Source organism: Delphinus delphis, chromosome 16 (genome assembly GCF_949987515.2).
Source record: "Delphinus delphis chromosome 16, mDelDel1.2, whole genome shotgun sequence".
Taxonomy (NCBI): domain Eukaryota; kingdom Metazoa; phylum Chordata; class Mammalia; order Artiodactyla; family Delphinidae; genus Delphinus; species Delphinus delphis.
This window is the reverse complement of record NC_082698.1, coordinates 42,910,814-42,926,631: the sequence shown is the minus strand read 5'-3', so window position 1 is coordinate 42,926,631 and position 15,818 is coordinate 42,910,814. Positions and strand designations below refer to the sequence as shown.

The window sequence follows — 15,818 nt, the reverse complement described above, 5'->3', positions numbered from 1 at the left end:
TGAGACAGATAAAAAATCAAGGCACTACATACTATACAAATTGTCCCAAAATGTCTATGATATGTATTTAACCACCAATTTATGTTTAATAATCACATAGTATTTGTTAGACTCAGTCTATACAATAGGGGTTCTCAAAGATTACATTACGAGCTGTATCAGATTTCCCTGGGCATATTTTCCAACACACTCATGCTTCAAGACTATGTCTGTGGTATGGCGGAATCTTTTACTTGGTGAACTACTCTCACCACTGCCAGCGTGTCATGACAAGCCAGTGACAGGGCAGAATAAATGATGAAGATCAGGGACATACATTATCCTATTGAATGTTAAATTAAGGATATAACAGCACATAGGTGAAGTACATAAAACGGGAGGTTCATGATTAGAAATACTGCATTAAGATCTTACAGTCCTTCAGGGAAAAAATGGCAAGGGAAAGGCAAAGTTCCCAGTCCCAAAGCCGCTAGACTACCAGAGGTATGTCCACGAGAGGAAATGGCAGAAATCCTTTTTTTTTTTTTTTTTTTTTTTTTTGCGGTACGCGGGCCTCTTACTGTTGTGGCCTCTCCCATTGAGGAGCACAGGCTCCGGAAGTGCAGGCTCAGCGGCCACGGCTCACAGGCCCAGCCGCTCTGCGGCATGTGGGGTCTTCCCGGACTAGGGCACGAACCCGTGTTCCCTGCATCGGCAGGCGGACTCTCAACCGCTGCGCCACCAGGGAAGCCCCCATTTATTTATTTATTTATTTTTTATTTAAGTATAGTTGATTTACAATGTTGTGCTAATTTCTGCTGTACAGCAAAGTGACTCAGTTATACACACACACACACACACACACACACACATATATATACATTCTTTTTAATATTCTTTTCCAATATTCTTTTCCATTAAGGTTTATCTCAGGATACTGGATATTGTTCCCTGTGCTATACAGTTAGGACTTTGTTGTTTATCCATTCTTAATGTAATAGTTTGCATCTATTAGCCCCAAACTCCCAGTCCATCCCTCTCCCTCCTCTCCTCCAAAGAAGACATACAGATGGCCAGAAGGCACATGAAAAGATGCTCAACATCACTAATTATTAGAGAAATGCAAATTAAAACTACAATGAGGTACCACCTCACACTAGTCAGAATGGCCATCATTAAAAAGTCTACAAATAAATGCTGGAGAGGGTGTGGAGAAAAGGGAGCCCTCCTACTCTGTTGTTGGGAATGTAACTTGGTGCAGCCATGATGGAATATCAGCACTATGGATACAGAGAAGGCTGCTCTAATAGTGATAACACTTTTATATCACTTAGCAAGTATCAGGACTTGATCAAAGTTTATAATCTTGATTATTCCTCACTCACACTCAAAAAGAAAATCTATTTACCATCCTATTATCATCCTAATTCTGTGGAACAACTCTCCAAAGATCACAATCTCTAGCCAGTGCTTCTGATTTTAACAGCTACACTATATTGCTGCTCAAACATGAGACTTGGGACATTAACACATGATACCTATTAATCCAAAGGATTTTGTGGTGAAATAAGATTGAGGATACTGGTTAAAGTTCAGTATAACTGATATTATTAAGCAGACCTCAGGACATTTAATTTGCAAAGGGCATGGTGAATCTCTGGCAGGAGAGGGGTATATATACATAGTGTTTCCCAAAATTGTTTCCTGGGGTACCACATGGGACCACATTCCATGGTGTAAACTTCAAGAAAAGCTGCTACAACTTATTAGTGTAGCCAAAATTTGTATATATTCTTGATAGAAAAGAGTTTTATATACAGACTACAAATATGCCCTCTGATAGGGAAAAAAAAAAGTTTTAAATCTAATCAGTTGCTTATGGCAAATTATCAATGAAAAGTTACTGAAATCAGGATAAAATTGCCCCTTACTCAGTTGGAAATTTCCCATCATTACATGGTGAGAGTATTTTCATTGCTAATGAACCAATTTGAAGGTTCACCTCTGAAAGAAAATAAAAAACAAAAATATTTCTTTCTTCCTCGAGTCTGAAGCCTTCTGTCACTCACCTTAGATTCTCAAAACAATTCTGTTTTGCAATTCACATATAGTAACTACTGTATGCTGCCTGGTAATGGATTAATTCATGCATATGTTTTAAACTCCTCCTCAGATTATAGGTTCCTGAAGATCAGAAACCTTGTTCACACCTAACAAATTGTCTTCACAACACCTGGGACCGTAGATGTTCATTGATTTGTTCATGAATGAAAAGGGATACATATGTAACAAAATTATTTTAATGTGCCTTTACTTTCTTTTTGGCAATATAATTATATCCTCCCCATCTTCCTCCTCCTCTTCCTACATTACTAACTATAAATTATGGGAAAATTAAAATTAAAGAAAGCAATGGTTTTGTATTTTCTTTACTCCAAAACTTCTTTCCTTTTTTTTTGATTGTTCTAGTTCTCACCCATTGAATCACATTTTATTTTATATAGTTTTTTAATAATGTGGATCTAATTTTTGTCTTACATTTTCACTGTGATATAATTTTATATTGTATATATTCTTTTCAATTATCATGTATAATTTTGAAAAATAGTTTATTTAAAAGATGCACCATACTTTATTTAATACTTACATCAGTATTAGCACTACTATTAGGTATATATGTCACTTACTTTTTTTCCTCTATTACGGATGTCAGTAACCCTAAATTCAATCTATGCAATTATAACCAATTCAAAGGACTCATGAGGAACAGGACAACCTGGTCAAAAGTAGACTGAAGCATGGTGAAAATACTGTGAAAGGTTTCTCTCTCAAATTATTAAAAATGTGTGTAAAGTTTAAATAAAGAAACTCTGGTTCCAAAATTCCAAAATATGAGTAAATATATTAAAATTTATTTAGGAAATTAATTGTTTTATTCCAAATTGTAGAAAAATATTTACTAGAGTTTGCTGCATTGAATCTTATGTCATTCAGGGTCATCCATCATAGGGAAAGGAAATAGAGTTTAAAAAAGAGAAAGAAATTGATAAGAAAGAGGACTGAGAAAACATTGGTATAATCTCAAGTAGTTTTTAAATAGACTGAGGGAAACTAAAACATAAAATTATAAGCATGATGTGAACTCTAGATAAAAGAAAATAGCAGCACTGACATGTTGATCTTGACTTTGCACAGCACAGTAGTCTTTCCCAAGTGAAGCACCCTTGAATTTAAATCTCAAGTGGGTGTTTATACTATGAGAGTTGATAGAGTAATAATGGAATTTGAGAGGCCAAGTGGCTCCTTTAACATGCCTATAACTTGGACTGCTATTTGTCTTCTGTCTTATCTTCCATTCTCACTCCTTTGCTCTTCCTTCCTTCTTTCCTCTCTTATTTCTTTCTATTATCTTACCCTCGAGGGCCACTCAGTAGATTAGACCCTGTCCTCCAAGCTGGAGGTACAAGAAAGAACCTCTGTCCCTGCTCTCATGGATCTTATATTATAGTAGGGGAGACATATAAGACAAATAAATAACCGAACGCAATCATGACACAGAATAATAAAGAAAAGGAAATGAGGTTCTGTGGTAGTGACTGGCCAGGTGTTTGTGTGTGTGTGTGTGTGTGTGTGTTGGAAGGGGTGTGGTTTCTGCTGTTTTAGATGGAATAATCTGGGAAAGCTAACTAGAGTAAGTAATATAAATATTCTAACACATGAACAATACAGAAGACTCAGATACAGGAAGACTCTGGGTAAAATTTTTCAGACAAAAAACAAAACAAAACCAAAACCCAGCAGGTGCAAAGATATCATGGCCAGCATGAGGTTGATGATTCAGAGCAAGAGGAAGGCAAGTGTGGCTAAAACATGGTGACTATGATTGAAAAGAAGTAAGTTCTATATCTTCCTGTCCTCTAGGAACATAAAGCTCTGTATAGCAATCAGAGAAACCACTAAACTACACCTTCAACAGCAAGACCAAAAGGAATGATTATAGAGCCAATTTAACTGATTTTTAGAAGCATCAGAATTTTGCAATATCTCAAATGAGCACCATGGAGCCTCCTTTGTGTCTCCGGGTGAAACTCTAGATTCTCAAATTAATTAGACTGAAAATAAATAGATAAAACCCAAAGTATGTTGCCTAAATAGAAATATTAGTTTTGTCAGAATGAACAGATAGTGTAATGTTTATAAAATTTAGCTATTCCTTAGGAAAATATTCCCAGATCACACTATTGAGATTTTCAATAATTTGAGAAGTTAATGAGGGATAAATCAGGCTTAATTTTTTAGAAAATCTATTTTTCATCCAATTTACTAAAGCAAAGCATACTCCCCAAATTAAAAACAGTGTCTGCTTATAGAATTGAAAAGAAAAACAGTGACACATAGGGCTATGATGATACTTTGTATTTTCCAGATACTCACAAAGAAAACCCAGAGAGAGCATTTTAATGTCTGTGTTTCTTAAAAATAAAAATTAAGAAGCAATATAGATTAAATTTGGCTAAATTTTCCATGAAATATGATATAATTCATTGAGAATGAATGATTTCTTCTTTTCTGGAAAGACACTAGAATTTTAACTTTCCATATTAAAAACAAAATCTGAGCTGGAGCCTATAAAAATGTGATAAGGATTGATAACATTCTGAAAAATAGCACAGTTGCATTTTATATAATTGTCCTCAAGGTTGGCTATAATTTGACTTGGATTACAGATCATGTGTGATTTACCATGCATCTTATGTTCTGCTTCATACGTTTCACAAGTTATTTTATTCAAGGATATCTGACCAGATTTCATAGCCCTTGAGAGCACAGAATATGTTGCTTCTTTCCCATAATTTTCTGCAGAGTCTGTATTCAAGAAAATTCAGCAAGTTTTCTCTAATAACATAATTTCTACTCTGATGTTATATAAGTTTTGATTATATCACTAGGATGAAATAGACTTTTTTTCTTTGAAAAATTATACTAATTTTCAAATTTTCTTTGAAAATTTTCTTTATGAAATTATACTAATACCCACCTATATTTTTTCTAGTACTGTAATGATTTCTATTTTACATATAAAATTGTTTTTGTGTAATGTGTAATATAGAAAAGGAACTTTTTTATTTAGCTGTAATGAATGGTCAGTTGCCCCAACACAAGTTAATGGTTAATCTATGTTTTCAATATGAAATACCTTTATAATATATTCAATGCCTCACTTATGTCAATAACATTACTTAGCATTTGGTGAAAGCTTAAAATGTTCTAAAATCTTTCTTATTTTACCATTATCCTATTTTTTATACACAAATCTATATGGATGGTACTATTAAAATCCACATTTTACAGATAAAGATCCTGAAGTGTACACATGTTAAGTAAAGCTGCCTAATGTCCTGCAGATAGAATGTAACAGAGAAAGTAAAGTTTGCACAAATAAAAGTGGTGGAAATGTTAATTAAACAGTATTTATTGAGTATAGTTTAAATAAACACATAAAATTCTTAAAAATACTTGAAATGTTTTTTATCCTATGTCTTTTAGACATTTGCCTTAAAGGTTAAACAATACCAGACACTATTCTAAGCATATAACAAGTTTTAATTCATTTAAACCTCAAACCCACCTTAAAAGATAGTTACTGGGAAGAAACTGAGGCAAAAAGGAGATAAGTAACTTTCCCAAGGTCACGTGGTAGATAGGTTGCAGACCCAGGTTTCACATCTGGGCAAAATTACACCAGTGTGCATGCTCTTAATTATTGATTATATCCAAATATTTTCCTTTGATTTGTCTTAATAATCAAGACGTTTTTATATAAAGATGAAGAAATTAGAATATGCAGAATGAGATTTCTTTTTGAATATAATTGTATAACTAGAAAATCCAATAAAATTCAGAAGCCAGTTAATATTAAAGCAAATAATTTGGTATAGTATTTCTATATATCAGCAATAGCCAGTCACTAAACACCATTTTTAAAATTCCAATTCAAACTAACACATGTGTAATTTTTTCAACAAAATCAACTGCTTGCTTAATATGTTACATCCTACATTTTTCCTTTGAAATGTGTGGTGATATCATACAGAAAATCATTTATTCAAAAGATTCAATGTTTCAATACCTCTAATGAGGAACATGCAAGGTATATGAGCGAAGAATCAGGGAGTTCTCAGAATGAAGATGGTAATTCAGTTGATTCATAGAAAAGGAGTACAAAGTTTCCAGAGGTAAGATAAAGGAATAAGTCCCAGGCAGAAGAAATACATGTACAAAACAGATAAATATAGGAATGCACACTTTACTTTTTATTCAGAAAATGTAAATGTTTTGCTATTTTAAATTTTCAATTATTCCTTTTTCCTTTATTACTATATTTCCTTTCTCATACTTTTCTTAGGATTCATCATGTTTTAATTATCTGAGTTCAAATGCCTATTTTTTGTTAAAATGTTCTTTTTTAATAAAGTTGGCATTTAAGGCTTTATCTTTAATTACAGCTCTAGTAGCTTTTGTCATAAGTCTTGACAAAAGATTTTCACAGTTTGTAATTGTGTAAATATGAGGTTTGTAGCTTTGCAAAACAATTTTTGACAAAATGTTTACCTGGGAATATATTTTCAGACTTTAAAGTGATTTTTTCCCTTAACTATTTGCTATAAATTTCTAGATTTATTCATTTGTTATTTGCTACTATGACCTGTATGATTTTCTCTTTGGGGACTTTTGTGTTGTAGCTTTTATGCTCAACTTTTGAAAAATGCTATATAAAATGTGATAATGTTTCTCCTATCCTTGAGATTTTATGAATTTATAAGCTCTATCTTTTAAAAATATGTTTCATCTATAATGCCCATTTTCTTGTATTTTATGAAGTCTAACAATTAAGTTTAGAACTAAATATTATGCAAGTAAACTCAGAAAATCAATGACTTCAGCCTGTATGGAGTATTATTGAGTTTCAAGAGTAAAATATAATTAGTTGAAGTTAAGAATTTTGCACTAGGTCTATAATTCCAGGCATTTTTTGTACTTACTTAGAGTGTATTTTCTTTTTTATGAATACCATAAAATTATTAGTAGTTCTCTAGGATAGTAACTTAAATTATTTTTAGAACATTAAACTTAGGGAGATTTATTTTAGCATTTAAGCTTATCCTAAACTAGGACATGCATAAGTTTCTTTAATAAAATTTAATCTTGAAAAATATCAGGTTAATGCCATTCTGGAAATGTGTTAAAGAGCTAACATTATTTTAAGTTTTAGCATGAGAATATAAAAAGCAAAATTTTCATGTCACATTTATCCTGTAAACAGTTTTTATTTAATCTTGGAAAAATTGAAGATGTAGTTAAAATTTAAGACTGATTTGATTGATAATATACACATAATATTAATATGTTTCATAAACATGTGAAAATTTGCTGTTGACTCAATATCATACAATGAATAATTATGGTTTATGCATATAATTATAATCACCTCATGACAGTTATGTAGTTTAGGAAGGTTATAAAAATCTGATGTCTCTCATTAGCAATAAATTTATCATTTGTATACAAAAATCACTTTCAAAAAAATTTTGGCATAGTTTTACCTTATGTACTATATTTAGTCCTACAAATGCCTTGCTTACTCATACTGAAGACAGAAAACTTAAAATGATTACCAGAAGTTTCACAGCTAATAAATGGAAAAGGTGATTTACCTTAAATAGTCTGTTTGGATGAAGGCAGTGGTGATGGATCATCTAATTTCTTGAAAGAGCTCCTGATACTTCTGGAATCAGGATCCATGATGCTATAAAACATATGCTAATTAACAATTCTGACGATCAAAAAATTGCAAATAACATTGGGAGCAAACATAAAACTACTATAATTGAAAATTAATAATAGCCCTTAAAGTACATATATAATAGTATTAGTCAACTTCTTTAATCTTTCAGTAAGATAAAAAATATACAGATTTCACTTAGTAATCATTCATGTGTACTTCATCTTCTTTTATATGTTCGTGTCCTTAAACAAGAAGCAAGAAAAAAAGGGAAAAAACATCTAGAACTTAATGACCCATAAATTAAACAATCTCACAATATTCTAGAATTAAATGCTGAGGTTAAAGTAAATTAGACTATTAGCAAAACAAAAATTAGCAATTAAAACTTTTCCAAGAAACAAGTACACCAGAACAAGGTTATGTCACATGGGGAAGAGGGACTGGCTGCTCAGAAACCCAGTAGCATTTGCTTTGGTGGATTCATCACAGTTCAAGGAATGGATAATAGTCTCCCAGGATCAGTTTGTTTGCAATTTAAGAGGAAAGCTGTCTCTGTGCACAGACTCATATTCACAGCAGCTGATGGGTATAAACCACTGATATGTATGAATGAAAATGTCATTGTTCATTTACACAGAGAAATTAATCTGTCAAGTGAATCAGAATGTTTAATTCAGCTTCTCTAGCATATTCTCTTTCTGTAGGGAAAATACATTGGAAGAAACCTTCTTAAGAAGTTTAAGTGGAGAACAAGGAATCAATTAGCTGATTTAAATATCTTTCAGGTAAAGCCTAACCTGTGCAATCAGATTGCTAATGTTGGATTGGCCAGAACTCCATCCACTTTGAACCTTGAACCATGTTAAATGAGCAGAATCAACACACTCTTCCCACCCCCCACCTCGACTCTCATGATTGGTCACTTTTCTACCATTTTAATTTTTCTCACGTGAAGAACATAAACCAGTTTTCTGCATAGCAAGCAGTGAATCCTTATATCATAGGAATTAAAGTGCTGAACTTTACCAAACTAGTCCATTACTCACTTATTCACAATATCTTGTTTTACTCTCATTTATGGCTAATCCTGTATTTTCGATACACATTTTATTAGTTTAGATTTTAGAGTAAAATCTAATTCTGGCTTTTGAGGGTACCTTAATTCAGCCCATATTTGTCTTTTATCTATTAAATGTTATTCTTTTTTTGTTGATATTGAGTTTCATAAATATTTTCAGAATATTTTGAGAATTTGTAGATATGCACACATATTTTATGGATATGAATCTATAGATACATATTTTGATATAGATAGATAATTTCTCAGGAAGTCAGAAAATGCTCATCCAATTTGTGTTTGCAGTAGGCATATGGGTATACAAGCAATCGGGTATTTTTTAATATTGATTCACTTGAAGTTTTTCAATTAGTATGTGAAACGTTATTCATAGTTTACTCATTTATTGAAAAAAAAATGGTCTTCAGCTCAACAATAATTACATGCTGAATTAAATTCTCTCTTTACTCCCTTCCCCTCACCAACCTTTAATGAGATTAGCTGGAGTATTTGGAATGCAAAGTGATATTGTGTAAGAAAAGAACAAACAAACATTTTTATGTAGCACACTCTCCTGCTTTGGGATTCTCTCTAGTGAAGGTTATTTAAACTTAGCTTAGTCAAATAAAGACATTTTTCTTTGGAGAGTTGCCTTGTTGCTGTCTACTCAAGGTAGTTCACTTTTCATTTTTGTATAGTGAAATGCCTGTTTTATTTTTTAATCCAAAGTGTGTTTATTGGGATGGTTTCCCATTCATCTTGATTCAAAGTGCTTTTAGTGCTGCTTCCCTTGGAAGGAGCATCCTTCTGTAAGCCTTGCTTTTCCTCCTGTGGGCTAGCAGAGGACAGTAGAGCAGCCAACACACAAAACTACTGTTTGTGTATGGCTAACGATGGTGGTGATTTTATAGCATCCTGGATATTTCACATCCATGAAGTAGGGATTGGGGTTCTGCACCAGGTACTTCTTCTTGTGTTTCCTCTTCTCTTCTGGAGAGGGATGAAGAAAATTCTTTTCAAGAGGCATGTTCTCCTAGGTAGGTCATCACCAAGTGAAAGGTTGAAATGCCTCTTTGTTTCAACGTTGGTTAGCTCCACAAATGTTAATATTCTGAATCACACATATTACTTTATTTTTTTTCCTTTGAAGTATACTTTTATTTTATTAATTTTCAAGGGCATCAAAGGCTTAAATTAGCAGTTGCAATTACTACTAATTAATCAAATAATGGGGCTTTACATATACACTTTATGGAGGAGACTACTAGCTGATGTCAAACCTGCTAACTTTTCTTCCTGGAAACATAGCTCCACTACATTTTTAAGACTCCAGTGAAATTAGGAATGGTCATGTGACTGAGTTCTAGTCAGTGAGTTATGTACACAGTTAAAAATTTCTTTCCATGATTCTATGTTCATTTGTCTGGGTGGAATGGAAACAAATACTAGAGTGAACTTGAGAGCCAGGTGTTGGTGTGACCACAGGATGGAAGTATCCTGAGACTCTGCTTGGACTCGATGAATATTCAGCTAATAAGTGTGAAATCTTAGACTTAAACAAAGATTTTCTCACTCCAAATTATTATTATTATTACTATTTTGTCATTTGCCATGTTGTCAAATATGGTGATTTTACAGAATATTTGAAAGTTCAGTACCTAGAGTCAGAGAAACCTGCATTTACAATGATTCCAATACTTACTAGCTGTGTGGACTTGGGAACATTTCTTAATCTTTGCCTTTTTTTTTCTATCTATAAAATTGAAGTTATAACAGTTTTTACATTATAATGTAGGATTAGGTGAGAATATTTAAGTTAAAGGCTTACCAGAATTCTTTATACATAATAACCATAAACCAATGAGAGATTGTTTGATGTTTGATATGAAGTCCTCCAAAGAGTGTAAAATTTGGGAACTACCTTCTCTCTCCTAAATTACATACTCCTTTTGCCCATCTTTCTTCATTTATGTCAAGCTTTTTATATAAATCTATGGTTTTCAAATGGGTACATATCAAAATTCTCTCTTGGACTTTCTTCTTTAACAACAAAAAAGAAATAGAAAATTTAAAAATAACATCCAGAATTAAAAACAGAGTATCAGGGCTTCCCTGGTGGCGCAGTGGTTGAGAGTCCGCCTGCCGATGCAGGGGACACGGGTTCGTGCCCCGGTCTGGGAAGATCCCACATGCCGTGGAGTGGCTGGGCCCGTGAGCCATGGCCACTGAGCCTGTGCGTCCGGAGCCTGTGCTCCGCAACGGGAGAGGCCACAACAGTGAGAGGCCCGCGTAACGCAAAAAAAAAAAAGAAAAAAGAAAAAAAAAAAACCAGAGTATCATGTTAAAATACATGTAACAAAGGTAGGTGGTGAAATATATATTCTCATATACATTACATTCTGTTTGGTAGCTTTGTAAATAGTGGAGAAATGACTGGTGGATGAAAGGTAGCATTTAAAGTTGTGTACTGAAATTGCTGTGATCATCAAGATGACAGCAGGTTATAAACTATTAAAATTTTTGAGATGCTCCTGTTTATCAATTTTATAGAGCCTTACCACATATTATTGAAGTTGAAATGAAAAATACTAGAGGAAATGGAAATAAACAGTAAATAGGACAAAGTCAGAATGACCCCAGCTGGGTGGAATATCTAGAGGGAGTACAGTAAGGGTTTGAGAAAAAGAACAAAAGTAAAGTACAAAGATGGCTTTTAGGTTATAATAAAAGCCAGTTTATTGAGCCTGAGGAATGGAGAATTTTTAAGGTACCTCAGACCTGTTGCATGTCTTTGGTACCTGTTGTATGACTTGGCTAGGTCACCTAAAGGAACTAGGGTAAACTGGATGCTTGGTACCTGCAAACTGCCTCATCTATTCTATTTGGTGATAATTTCAGGTCCTGGAGATGATAGAGCTCATTCTTACTGGGTGGTGGTTTTGGGAACTTTCCCTAATACTTCCTGCTTTTTCCCAAAGGGATAAGGCCCAATTAATGGGCTTGGCACTGGTATACAGGAGTTAAATCTCACACCAGCCTACTTTCATTCTTCATCTCAGTGATAATGACTGTTAACAGTCTGAGGTGTTTTTCCAAGTCTTTGGCTAAGTATTATATTTTCATAGGCAGTCAGTACATGACCATTGAATAAATGGATAAGAGCCATGAGGGCTGTAGGAAGAGGAAGGAAAACTAACATTTTATTGGGGATATATAATATTTCATGAACTTTATGATTTTTTAAAATTCAATATTCACAATTGCCTCATTATGTCCCCATTTTTAATGTGAGAGATGTTAGTGAAGTTAGTTACTTACCCAGGACCACACAGTGGGTGAATGGTAGAGTTCAGATGCAAAAAATGGGCTGTTTAAATTTAAGCTTTCAAATTCTGGCTCAGCTATGCAACCGTAGGCAAGTTATTTAAAATTTCTCACCTGTTTCTTCATCTGGAAACTGAGAATGATAACATTACCTCATAGGGCTTTTTCATGAATTTTAAATGGTTCTTTTAAAGTCCTTAGAACAGTACCAGGCACATAGTAAGCTGCATGAACTATTATTATTATTATTATTATTATTATTATTATGCTATGCCATGTTTCCTACTCACTACCACACCACTAAATGCCACCTCCCTTCTTCCTCACCACTAAAAATGCAGTTAGTTTTATTTTAACCTATCTTTGTTGTATTTGGTGAGAGGTGAAAACTAATTTATGTTGAGGCCCTTCTACAAGCTCTGCACTGAGTGTTCTTGGTGATTTTGCAATGTTGTTCTGCTTGCATGTTACATATTAGGTACATAGGGTGGATATCACAGGCAAACTCTCATTAATTTCTCCTCTTTTTTCAGTACCTGGAAGTACTAAACTGCTGCCAGGTTTTTCTTCTTTGTTTATGTATCAATTCTCTGGCTTCCAGAACTTCGCATTTGCTGTTCCCTTGTTTTTGACATGAATGATTCCAGGAAGTCACCCTTGACCCTCTAAGCTTAGTTTCTTCAATTCTATTGTACTTAGAGTTCATCTTAAGGGCAGGGACTGGATAGTTGTTTGCAATTGCATAAACTTAAAAAAAGTTTGTAAATAAAATCAATACTAAAAATAAATATATAAAATATTAAAATTAAATTTAATTAAAATAACATATAAATACTTAAAAAAATAAAATAACATTTACAGAATATTTAAACTAAGCTCTCTTATAGGTTCTTTAAAAATAAGCTTTCAAAATAAGAAATATAAATTTTCAAAGGATAGTAATCTATATTCATTGCATGTATCTGAGACTATTGTGTTGTATCAGGCTAGAAGAACTACATTTATTATAGAGAGTTCCACATATTTAGCAGTCTACTTGGTAAATATCACTAGACAGTTCTAATTCTTCAAATATGCAATAAGTATATTTATTTAATTGGCTGAACTCTATTCCTAAAGATTTAAAAATAGAAGTATTTTTTTAAAAATCTAAAACTCATTAAATGGGAAAAAAGTTCTTCCTGCTTTCAACCTGTTTCTCTCAAATATGGTGAAATCAACTTTTAAGCCTCATCAAGTAATAATTTGTGGATTCTGCATAAGCAACATCAATTTTACTAATAGAGGTAATTTTGTCAGACTACTCTTTGAAAATAGAGGCATCTCACTGGCTTTGTGCCCCTTAGCAGTTATTAGATTGAGATAAGCACCATTTTGGAATTCAGCACTGGTGTCTGGGATCAAAATGAACATAGGATAATGATAATGTTAAATACTTGCGGTTCCTAATGAGTTATATTTTTACAATGGGGCTTGAATTTCCCTGAGAGGAATATGATAGGGCCATATCCCCAATTACATTAAAGTTCACGTCATTGGAGGGTAATTTGTGAGAAATGCTGGCATAGATTTCTAATACCATTTGTGGTATCTAACTTCTAGAGATCTAAAATCTAAAACCCTTTCAAAAGTTTGGATTCATTTAAAACTGTCTTAGAAGTAAGTGATTTATGAGGGCCCTGGCTAATGACTATTTTGAAAAGGATTTCTTTTGAACACTCTGATGCTAATTATATCATGAATTACACTCAGATATGACCAGATAGCACCTCTCGGATTCTGAGTTTCTGAAATGCTGAATTTCTGTTCAAGAAGGTATGGCTGATAATCTAGAGTTTTTTTCTTTAACTATTAACCAGAATCTTTGGTATCTAGCTCCCAAAATAAACAAAAAGAAACAAATGAATAAAGTTACAAAAAGCAAGTTCATATCACTCTTTAAATTTTGTGCCTACTTAGTTATGTTAAATGGAGATTAATTAAGTTAAATGGCTGGGATTATTAAAAGTAAAAATAAAAGCTGTAATAATTAAAACCACCATCCATCTGCAGAACTCTTCATCTTGCAAAACTGAAACTCTGTACCCAGGAACAATAACTCCCCATTCCATGGGGAGGCCCCAATGGTTGCCCCAAGACCTGCCAACCACCATTCCATTTTCTATCTCTATGACTTTGACTACTCTTGGTACTTCATATAAGTGGAATAATACAGATTTTGTCTTTTTGATTGGCTTATTTCCCTTAGCATGATGTCCTCAAGGTTTGAGCATATTGTAGCATGTCAGACTTTCCTTCTTTTTAAGGTTGAATTATATTCTATTGTATGTTTATACCACATTTTGCTTATTCATTCATGTCAGTGGACACTGGGTTGCTTTCCATGTTTTAGCTATGAATGCTGCTATGAACGTGGGTACACAAATATCTCTTGATGTAGTGATCATGTTTGATGTTTAAGACCCTGCTTTCAATCCTTTAGGGTACTCATCCAGAAGTGAGATTGCTGGATCATATCTTAATTCTATTTTTAATTTTTTGAATAACTGCCATACTGTATTTTACAACACCTGTACCATTTTATATTCCCACCAACAGTGCACAATTGCCTCAATCCCTCCACATCCTCACCAACACTTGTTTTTATTTATTCTTTGCAACAGCCATCCTAATGAGTGTGAGTGGTTTTTCATTGTGGTTCTGATTTGCACTTCCTTAATGATTATTGATGCTGAACATCTTTTCATGTGTTTATTGGCTATTAATATCTCTTATTTGGAGAAATGTCTATTCAAGTTTTTTTGCCCATTTATGAATCAGGTTGTTTTTGTTGTTGTTGAGTTTTAGGAGTTCTCTATATATCCTGGATATTAATCCCTTACCATATATACGATTTATAAATAGTCTCTCCCATTCAGTAGGCTGACTTTTCACTCTGTTGGTACACCAGTTTAAATTTTCATAAAGATCAATTTGTCTATTTGTCCTTTTGTTACCTACCTGTGTCTTTAGTGTCATATCCAAGCTATGTCTTTGGATCTAAAGTGAGCCTCTTACAGGACTTACTTCTGCTATCTTGCTGTTTGTTTTCTATATGTCTTCCAGCTTTCTTATCCCTAATTTCTGTCTCTTTGTATTTAGTTGACATTTTTTTTGGCTGCATGGGTCTTAGTTGCTGCGCAGGCTTTTTCTAGTTGTGCCAAGCAGGGTCTACTCTTCGTTGCAATGTGCGGGGTTCTCATTGTGGTGGCTTCTCTTATTGTGGAGCACAGGCTCCAGGCGTGTGGGCTTCAGTAGTTGCAGCACGCAGGCCCTGGGGCGTGTGGGCTTCAGTAGTTGTGGCGCGTGAGCTCAGTAGTTGTGGCTCGCAGGCTCTAAAGCGCAGGCTCAGTAGTTGTGGAGTACGGGCTTACTTGCTCCTCGGCATGTGGAATCTTCCTGGACCAGGGATCAAACCCATGTCCCCTGCATTGGTAAGCGGATTCTTAACCACTGCGCCACCAGGGAAGTCCCTAGTTAATTTTTATCGTGAAATATTTTAGTTCATTTCTCATTTCCTTATGTGCATATTCTGTAGCTATTTTCTTTATGGTTGCCATGGAGAGTACATTTAATATACTAAAGCTAACACACTAATTTGAATTTATTATAACTTAACCTCGGTAACATACA

The 15,818-nt window shown here is 33.7% G+C and overlaps 1 long non-coding RNA gene and 1 pseudogene across 1 annotated transcript in view; both read right to left on the bottom strand.

The window, feature by feature from the left end:
* Positions 1–15,818, bottom strand: part of LOC132439378 (uncharacterized) — a 375,900-nt gene that overhangs the window by 113,965 nt on the left and 246,117 nt on the right. Inside the window, exon 4 of the long non-coding RNA XR_009522347.1 lies at positions 7,695–7,786. This is a non-coding gene — a long non-coding RNA (uncharacterized lncRNA). The remainder of the gene's footprint in view (positions 1–7,694; positions 7,787–15,818) is intronic.
* On the bottom strand, positions 9,598–9,849 carry LOC132439376 (small ribosomal subunit protein eS27-like; annotated as a pseudogene).